We start from the raw sequence: 9661 nt of genomic DNA on the forward strand, positions 1-9661 counted from the left end.
AGTCACTCAGTCACACACACACAGTCACTCAGTCACACACACACACACACAAGCAAAGATTGCAGCAGAAGATCTTCTCCCCCTCACTGTAGTCCGTAATTCACATCACATGCAAAGCTTCGCAGAGCTCTGAGGAGGGAGTAGGGAGGAGGGGGGAGAAGGAGGAAGCAGAGTCACGGGCGGACTCACTGGTTTAGCTGCTGCTTTATGGAGCGTGAGTGCAGGGGGAACGGAGACAGATGGAAGGGGGAACGGAGACAGATGGGAGGGGGAACGGAGACAGATGGGAGGGGGAACGGAGACAGATGGGAGGGCAGAGGGAACAGGGAGATCGAGCGCTCCATAATGAAGACAAGCATGAAGGAGGTTGCAGGAGTGTTGAGGTGCGCACGCCGCCCCCTGGTGTCCGTACTCGCGAAGCACGGTACGTACACAGGGGTATGGTGCAACAAAAAAAAATGTACGTACTTGTGAGTGTACGTAAAGCGGGTGTACGTAAAACGGGGTATGCCTGTATATATAGTGTGTGTGTGTGTGTATGTATATGTATATATGTATATATATATATATATATATATATATATATATATATATATATATATATACATATATATATATATATATTCCTTATTGTAGGTAAAATGCCATACAGTCCATCAGAGGTAGGTGCTTCTTCATGAGTATTCCCAACTCTCAAGGTAAGAAGGATAGTGTGGATAGGGAAATAGTTCCGTGGGCGCCTATAAACTTTACTACTATCAAAGGATATATGAAAAACCAAGCCTGTTGGCTGTGAAGAAACGTTGATCCTCATGGTGGGCTTGAAAACAAAGAAAAAGCACAACACATAGCGTAATACTGTTGATACATTAAATAGACAACATATAAGACAACATATAACAGCTGAAAACTGAAATGGTATTTTAGGACAATAAAATCATTTAATAACAATTAATAATTAATACTGCTGCGGCCAAGTTTATTCGAGCATTTGCCCGTTCTTGGCCGCAGCAGTAGCCTGGCGCGCGCCAGAGAGTGACGGGCGCGCGCCGAAGCAGCGGAAGAGCGCCCTCCGATCGGGGCGCTCTCCCTACCGCTGCCGGGTCCGCCGGGTCCCCCGGAACCCCCTGCCGCTGTCCCGCGATCGCGGGACACCAGGGCTCCCTCGGGGAGCCCCTGGACGCGCGTGCAGGGGGCGCACGCTCCCGAAGACGCGTGACCGCGCGTCTATGACGCGCGGCACGCCGAGGGGCGGCCACTAGCAAGCCGGGAAATCTCCCGGCTTGCGGTACCGGCCACACTTTAATAAAGTGTGTCGGTAGTGTATAATGCACAATTTATATGGACATATATATTTTAAACAGTTAAAAAACTAAATAGGTGGTTCTAGCACTCCGTAGCACCAATGATAATGATAGCAATGCCTACTCACCAGATGGAATAGGTTTGCAGGCAGTGGATAATTTAGAGAGTATCCCCTCTCATCTGTGTGCTGCTCTCTGCTTAACTGGCGTCTCCGTCGGCTCGTGGGTGCAGCTCATCAAGCGGGGACTCCTGCAGTACCGGGAAGCGCGCCCGAGCAGATGGAATCCAGCAGCAGCTGATTCAGCACGATGTCAGCCACGGGCCACCGTCAGCTCGTCCGTCTGCTGCTCTCTGCTTGCTGGCGTCTCTGTCTGCTCGTAGATGCAGCTTGTCAGCGGGGACTCCCGCAGTGCGCCAAGCAGGGCGCTTGAATGAATGGAAACCGCAACAGCTGATTCAACTCGTCGACGGCTACAAGAGATAGTTAGTTGGCAGCTCACGTTGATTCACCGATATGTGGGGGATAGTACACCAATGTGTACGGTGCTTGAACCTCCACCCATTCATTCAAGCGCCCTGCTTGGCGCACTGCGGGAGTCCCCACTGACAAGCTGCATCTACGAGCAGACAGAGACGCCAGCTAGCAGAGAGCAGCAGACGGACGAGCTGACGGTGGCCCGTGGCTGACATCGTGCTGAATCAGCTGCTGCTGGATTCCATCTGCTCGAGACGCCAGTTAAGCAGAGAGCAGCACACAGATGAGAGGGGATACTCTCTAAATTATCCACTGCCTGCAAACCTATTCCATCTGGTGAGTAGGCATTGCTATCATCATCATTGGTGCTACGGAGTGCTAGAACCACCTATTTAGTTTTGTAACTGTTTAAAATATATATGTCCATATAAATTGTGCATTATATTAATTATTAATTGTTATTAAATGATTTTATTGTCCTAAAATACCATTTCAGTTTTCAGCTGTTATATGTTGTCTTATATGTTGTCTTATATGTTGTCTGTTTAATGTATCAACAGTATTACGCTATGTGTTGTGCTTTTTCTTTGTTTTCAAGCCCACCGTGAGGATCAACGTTTCTTCACAGCCAACAGGCTTGGTTTTTCATATATCCTTTGATAGTAGTAAAGTTTATAGGCGCCCACGGAACTATTTCCCTATCCATACTGTTATCCTGACCAGGGGTCAGGCTTTGTGTCCCAGGCAGCCCCTTATATATAGTCTATTTCATTATATAAGGTATTAGTTACTACACCACACTCTTTGCGGTTAGCGCTACCTGTTTTTGTTGTTTATAAGAAGGATAGTGTACTACAGTGGGTTAGAAGAGCACACACTCTTTGTGCTGCCTGTACTCCTGGATGAGTCCCCTCACGCTCAAGCTGAAGCGTCTATTAATTTCGTGGTGCGCCAGGTTGACTCTCCGTTTGTAGGGGAGCATGATCAACTGTTGTAGCTCGCGCCTACTTTCTCCTCTACTAGGTGAATAGTCACATGCACGCGATCCAGCGGTTCAGCTACAGTGTGTGGACTCAACCTGGAGTACAGACAGCGGAGGAAGCATAAAGAGGAACAGACATTAACATGTGGTGTAAACGCTGGTTTTATGTGCTGGATGATAGCACCCAAGCGTGAGCGTGGGAATTTTCCCGTTTTTATTTTCAACTGTTTGAATAAAATCTGCACCATCAAAGGGGTGTGTGTGTGTGTGTGCTCTTCTAAACCACTGCAGAAAATCATCTAACTCAGTCCCTTGTACTCACTGAACTGTAGCCCAATAAAAGTGCATACAGTATCTGGTATTTTTATGCTGGAGTGTATTTTTTTTTTTTTTGGGTGAGCCCTGAAAAATGCAGTGTTGCTGAACTGTTTGCATACGGTTTTGCCAAATGCTTGCCCCAAATTAGTAATTCTGCTAATGCTTTATGCCTCAATTAAAAAAAAAAAAAAAAAGACATGGTCATTTCTTTCCCCTTGCAAGTATTTAGTTTTTAAGTAATAATCCCTGAAGAACAGGGCATTATTGGCCAGTAATTACCTGTTCTGAGGGGATTGTTACTATTATAGGCTAAATGTAGACTTTTTTTCATAAATAGAGGTGAGGGGGGGGGGAGAAGAGAGGTGTGAGGGGGGGGAGAAGAGAGGTGTGAGGGGGGGGAGAAGAGAGGTGTGAGGGGGGGGAGAAGAGAGGTGTGAGGGGGGGGAGAAGAGAAGTGTGTGGGGGGGGGGGAGAAGAGAGGTGTGAGGGGGGGGGAGAAGAGAGGTGTGAGGGGGGGAGAAGAGAGGTGTGAGGGGGGGAGAAGAGAGGTGTGAGGGGGGGAGAAGAGAGGTGTGAGGGGGGAGAGAAGGGGGGGGAGAGGTGTGAGGGGGGGAGAGAAGAAGAGGTGTGAGGGGGGGGGGGAAGAGAGGTGTGAGGGGGGGAGAGAAGAGAGGTGTGAGGGGGGGGAGAGAAGAGAGGTGTGAGGGGGGGAGAGAAGAGAGATGTGAGGGGGAGAGAAGAGAGGTGTGAGGGGGGAGAGAGATGTGAGGGGGAGAGAGAAGAGAGGTGTGAGAGGGGGGGAGAAGAGGTGTGAGGGGGGGGGAGAGAAGTGAGGGGGGGGAAGAGAGGTGTGAGGGGGGGAGAGAAGAGAGGTGTGAGGGGGGGAGAGAAGAGAGGTGTGAGGGGGGAGAGGTGTGAGGGGGAGAGAGATGTGAGGGGGGAGAGAGAAGAGAGGTGTGAGAGGGGGGGAGAACAGAGGTGTGAGGGGGGGGAGAGAAGAGAGGTGTGATGGGGGGGAGAAGAGGTGTGAGGGGGGGGAGAGAAGAGGTGTGAGGGGGGGGAGAAGAGGTGTGAGGGGGGGGAGAAGAGGTGTGAGGGGGGGGAGAAGAGGTGTGAGGGGGGGGGAGAAGAGGTGTGAGGGGGGGGAGAGAAGAGAGGTGTGAGGGGGGAGAGAAGAGAGGTGTGAGGGGGGGTGGAGAGAAGAGAGGTGTGAGGGGGGGGGAGAAGAGGTGTGAGGGGGGGGAGAAGAGGTGTGAGGGGGGGGAGAAGAGGTGTGAGGGGGGGGGAGAAGAGGTGTGAGGGGGGGGAGAGAAGAGAGGTGTGAGGGGGGAGAGAAGAGAGGTGTGAGGGGGGGTGGAGAGAAGAGAGGTGTGAGGGGGTGGAGAGAAGAGAGGTGTGAGAGGGGGTGGAGAGAAGAGGTGTGAGGGGGGGGGGAGAGAAGGGGTGGGGGGAGAATTGGGGAGAATTGTGGGGGGACTGTGATATAAACTACAACTAAATAAAAATTACCTTGGCACAAGCTATAGATGTGGTGTGGAATTACTTTGTTGCAAATAACAAAATTACCAGTTGGGACACACAGCACTAGCAGCTGAGAGAGAGGGAGGGAAGGCGGTTGCTTGTGCTGCCGTGTTGTGAGAGGGAGAGAGACTGCTTATGCTGCCGTGTTGTGAGAGGGAGAGAGACTGCTTATGCTGCCGTGTTGTGAGAGGGAGAGAGACTGCTTGTGCTGCCATGCTCAGTGAAGAGCGGAGGTGCTGCCGGAGGCTTGGACCGGGAGAGGTATATACAGTTAAGTTTCAAACTTGGCGGGTGTTTTCTCAGCGCTCCCCTTGCATCTCTGCTTTGATGTGAGTTGGCAAGTTATCAAAAATTTCGGGCATTACTGAATGAATAATGCCCGTAATGCTGACCAATCAGAGAGCAGGGATTTCAGTAATGCCCGGAATTTTACTGCTTTAGCCTATAATACCAATTAAAATTTCAACCTTTGATAAAAGGTTGACATTTTTAAATTGGTGTTCTCATAGGTGTTGGATATTTGACAAATCTAATTGGTATATTAAAAGGTGTGTGTGTGTTAGAGCAGACTTTTTCAACTGCGGTTCCTAGGAGTCCTTGGGTTCCCTGCAATTTTCAGGTAATTTGAAAATTGTACCAAATTCAGAAGAAGTAACAATGCACCCGATGTCATATGCTCTATTAGAGACAGTTGGGGGTTCCTGACAAAGCTTGCAATTGCCATTTAACTTACTGTAAAGGTTTACTAAATGCAGCATGCACAATTGGTACTCCTTTTTTTAAATTATTATTATTGATTTTTAACTGCATAAACATTCTAAACAAGGTCAACGTTTTAAAGGGTTTTTCATAATGTTCATCTTTTTTTTTTTTTTTTCTAGCCAAAGAAGACACCATTTTGAAATGAGTCTCCACATCTGAGAACACAAGTTCCAAGTGATTAAACTACAATAAAGATTTTATTTGCAGATTTCACTTAAATTGCTCAATTCCCGTTCTTTTCCGTTAATTGGTCTATAAACTCTAAAATCATCAAATGTATGCTAGGCATACAAACACTTGCAATTTTTATTTTAAGTTGTCCATGTTTATTTAAAGCATTAACAAGCCAGCAGAGATTTTGGAGAAGGAAGGAGCTTTTGCCTGTCAGTTGGGTTTTATGGATTCGAGGGAACGCTGTCATGGGAGACCAGTACTTTTAACCCTATTACCTTCTGGAAACAATTCACTAGCTAGAACAAGGATGTGGATTAAAATGAGGTTTATTCTGATCAATCCAGCAGACACACAATGAAACACAAAATACAGGCAATGCACACTTAACTTAGGGGCTGGGGGGAGTCTCCAGCCTCGCTAGGTGTAGGGCGCCTGCTTCAGAATGTGTGCCCTGTCCGCTCCATGTCCAGAAACACCACAGTACTTTTTTTCAGGAGAGATACCTGGTTTTCCCTGCTGACAGCGACTTAGATGAAAAGTAGAACTTGGCCGCAGCTAAGCTAGGCTTCTCCGTCAACTCCGTGCTGAGTGCTTTTCTTTTCGGAGCAAAGCATTTTTGAAAAGTCCGCCAGCGCCTCACCGATCCAAGTCTCAAGATTGTCTGGTTCTCTGATGGGCCAGTCCCCTTACATAAACCTTGCTATTCTATGTTTTAACATGAAGAAGGGACTGGGGGCTGGGGGCTCGTGTTGCTGTATGCGTCACAGGAAGGGCTGTATCAGGATGCGGGAAATTCGAACTGGCCAATGGGAATCGTGCCTACCAGCAACGGATTTCCCTTGCCAGGCCTATGCTTCCCGCTGGGTAGGCTCCACAGAGTCCAGACCCGGTATTCCACCCTTCCCCCGCTCACCAAACGTTCTGACACCTAAATATTATATTACGAGATGGCCTAGATCGGAAACTTGTTGTCAAAAACAAGAGCTTGAATTTATGCACATGATGCCAACCACAGCCACTTTTTTAATACCTAAAATACATAAAAATCAAGAGTGACCACCAGGAAGACTAATAGTGTCGGGCAACAATCTTACAGAAAACAGTAGTAGCTATCTAGACAAGATATTACGGCCGTTTGTAATTGCATTACCGTCTTACATTAAGGACAACAAAGACACACTTTAAACTAAATGGCATTACTACTGATAACGACACATTACTAGTCACATTAGATGTTGAATCTTTGTATTCAAGTATTATGCATTCTAATGGCCTAAAAGCCTGTGACTATTTTCTCTCGACTAGGCATTGTGGCTTTGTGGATCATAATAGGCTCATACTGGATCTATTACGATTCGTTCTCTCACACAACAATTTTCTGTTCTGTGGCTCATTTTACCACCAGACCCAGGGAACGGCTATGGGTACATCATGTGTCCCAACCTATGCAGATCTGTACCTGGGCTGGTGGGAGGCCAATTTCGTATTCACTGAGGAGAACATGCGATATACTGAGCATATAGATTTATGGCTCAGATATATTGATGATATCCTCCTGATTTGGAATGGCCCAGAAGCTCAACTCCTTAAATTTATTGAGATGCTAAACAAAAATATTCTGAATCTAAAATTAACATCTAGATACAGTAAAGAAACTATAACATTCCTAGACTTCATTATTACTAAAGATATCAATAATCAGATACAAACATCGGTATTTAGAAAGCAAATATCCACTAATAATTTTGTCAGCAATGAGTCAACATCCAGAATCACTGATAACGGGAATCCCCACTGGACAATATTTACGTCTAAGACGGAATTGTTCCACGATTAAGGAATTTAAGAAATAATTACAAGATCTAAAAGTATGGTTCCTTGATAGGGGGTACACATTAAAAAACCTTCGAAGGGCGTACAATAGAGCAGCGGTGCGCAAACTGGGGGGCACAAGATTGTTCCGGGGGGGCGCAGGCAGAGGCAGCGATTTTGCCAGGAGTAGAGAAAAAAGCCGTCTGTAGTGGCAATTTATCTTTTGCCCATTAGGTGGCGCTGTGCTACACAGCTGCATCTCCTTCTTGCATCAGCGTGGTGAGTGTGTGTGTGAGACTGGGACATGGGGAGGGAGTGTGAGACTGGGACATGGGGAGGGGGGAGTGAGTGTGTGTGTGTGACATGGGGAGGGGGGTGAGTGTGACATGGGGAGGGGAGGTGAAAGAGCTACATGGGGAGGGGGTGAAAGAGCTACATGGGGAGGGGGTGAAAGAGCTACATGGGGAGGGGGGTGAGAGAGAGACATGGGGATGAGAGAGACAGGGGAGGGAGGGAGAGAGAGACACTGCCGGGAGAGAGGCACACAATGGCTGGAGGGAGAGTGCGAGAGAAACACTGGGGGGAGGGAGAGTGCGAGACACTGAGGGAATGGAGAGACACTAGGGGGAGACAGAAAGGGAGACACTGGGGGGAGGGGAAGAGTGGGGGAGAGGGGAAGACACTGAGGGGAGGGAAAGAGAGACACTGGAGGGGGAGTGAGAAATACAGGGAGAGGGAGAGACTGGAAGAAGGGAGAGAGGTCCTAATGTGGCGGGAAGAGAGATTAATACAGCAGAAATGGGGACACTATTAGACAAATATTATATTTATTTTTAAGTGATGTATTTTTTTTTTTTTCAACTTTCTTTTTATTGGTTTTTCAAAGTATAGCATACAATTATCACATGAATGCCATAAAGCGCACTGTAGGACATACAACATCAATACAAATAGGGGAAAGGGTAGACAGGAAGGTATTGAGGTAGGAAGGGGGGGAGGGTAGAGGAGGTATCTCTGATGCTCTCCACTCCTATAAAGGTGATCCGGGATCACGCCCATCTGTGTCTCCGTGGCACCGGGTAAAGGGCGCGCCCGACCACCCTCAGTGACCTCGCGGGACGGGGCTAATGTCGTCCTCATGCTCTGTTAACACCGGCTCCTATCGACCATCAAAGGAGAACTCACCTGATCTTATTAAAGCCAGACGGAGGCATTGCTCACCCTCGGGATATCCGTCTGTGCCAGCCAAGGCAGCCAGACTTTTTGGAAATTTGGGCCAGTGTCATTGACTAAACTCGTCAACTTTTCCATCTGGCAAACAAACCAAATTCTGTTCCTCCTGACGAAGCACGTGGTGCGAAACGCGTAGAGGTCACGACAGGTCATTCTGCGCGTGTTTGCTGAGAGGCTGAGACGGAGCCTGCCTGAGGCTCAAGTGGTGGTTGCTTTCATCTTTCCCGGTGCCGCGATCCGGATCCTGTGCGGTCATCCGTGGACCCCCACCTCTGCCTCAGTGTGAGTGTTCGTTTCCCCCTGTCAGCGGTATTATAGCACTCTATGGCGGTTTTTATTCAATTCCCCTTGGGTTGTTAGTACACTCTTTGTTTATTTTTAACATTGACTGTCTTGTGTTGTGTGTGTTTTACTGTCTTAGGATATTCTATGTTTAGAGACCATATGTATGGTTTATGTATCTGGGCAGTTTACCCATTGAGCTGAGGAGGGGTTGGATCCTCTCAGCTGTCTATGTGTTTGTTTTAATAAATAATTACTAATTCTTTCCCTTGTGCGCATTTGTGCATCTTTTTTTCTTCATTGACTAAACTCGTCAACTTTTCCATCTGGCAAACGAACCAAATTCTGTTCCGAATTTTATCTATTGATGGAATTGCATTCTGCTTCCACAATGCTGCGGTCTCGCACCTCATCGCCGTAGCAAAGTGTGCTATCAATTTGTTCCCTGAACTAGACACTTCTTGCGTAGGTTTACCTAACAGAAACACCCACGGGTCTAGCTGAATTTTGAGGCCCAAAAAATTCCTCTGTAGCCAATCTCTAATTTGAGTCCACACGGGTCTGAGTCGTGGGCAGGACCACAGCATGTGCACCAGATCTCCCTGTTCCCCGCACTGCCTGTGACAGAGAGGGGCAGCTCCCGCTACGAATTTTGCCAGTCAAATGGGGTGAGATACCACCTCATTAATACTTTATAAGAGTTCTCCTTCAATGTCGTACCGATCGAGCTACTGGCCGCAGCCTTGATTTCTGTCCAGTCTTCGTCGTCTAGTGGCCCCGTCAAGTCTGTCTCCCAT

General features: G+C 47.8%; 1 long non-coding RNA gene across 1 annotated transcript in view; it reads left to right on the forward strand.

Moving 5' to 3' along the window:
• LOC142496736 (uncharacterized) overlaps nt 1–5576 on the forward strand; it is a 10976-nt gene extending 5400 nt beyond the window's left edge. The window contains exon 3 of the long non-coding RNA XR_012802095.1: nt 5483–5576. This is a non-coding gene — a long non-coding RNA (uncharacterized LOC142496736). The remainder of the gene's footprint in view (nt 1–5482) is intronic.
• The last annotated feature ends 4085 nt before the right edge of the window (nt 5577–9661 follow it).

This window comes from Ascaphus truei, chromosome 1 (genome assembly GCF_040206685.1).
Source record: "Ascaphus truei isolate aAscTru1 chromosome 1, aAscTru1.hap1, whole genome shotgun sequence".
In the NCBI taxonomy this organism is placed as follows: domain Eukaryota; kingdom Metazoa; phylum Chordata; class Amphibia; order Anura; family Ascaphidae; genus Ascaphus; species Ascaphus truei.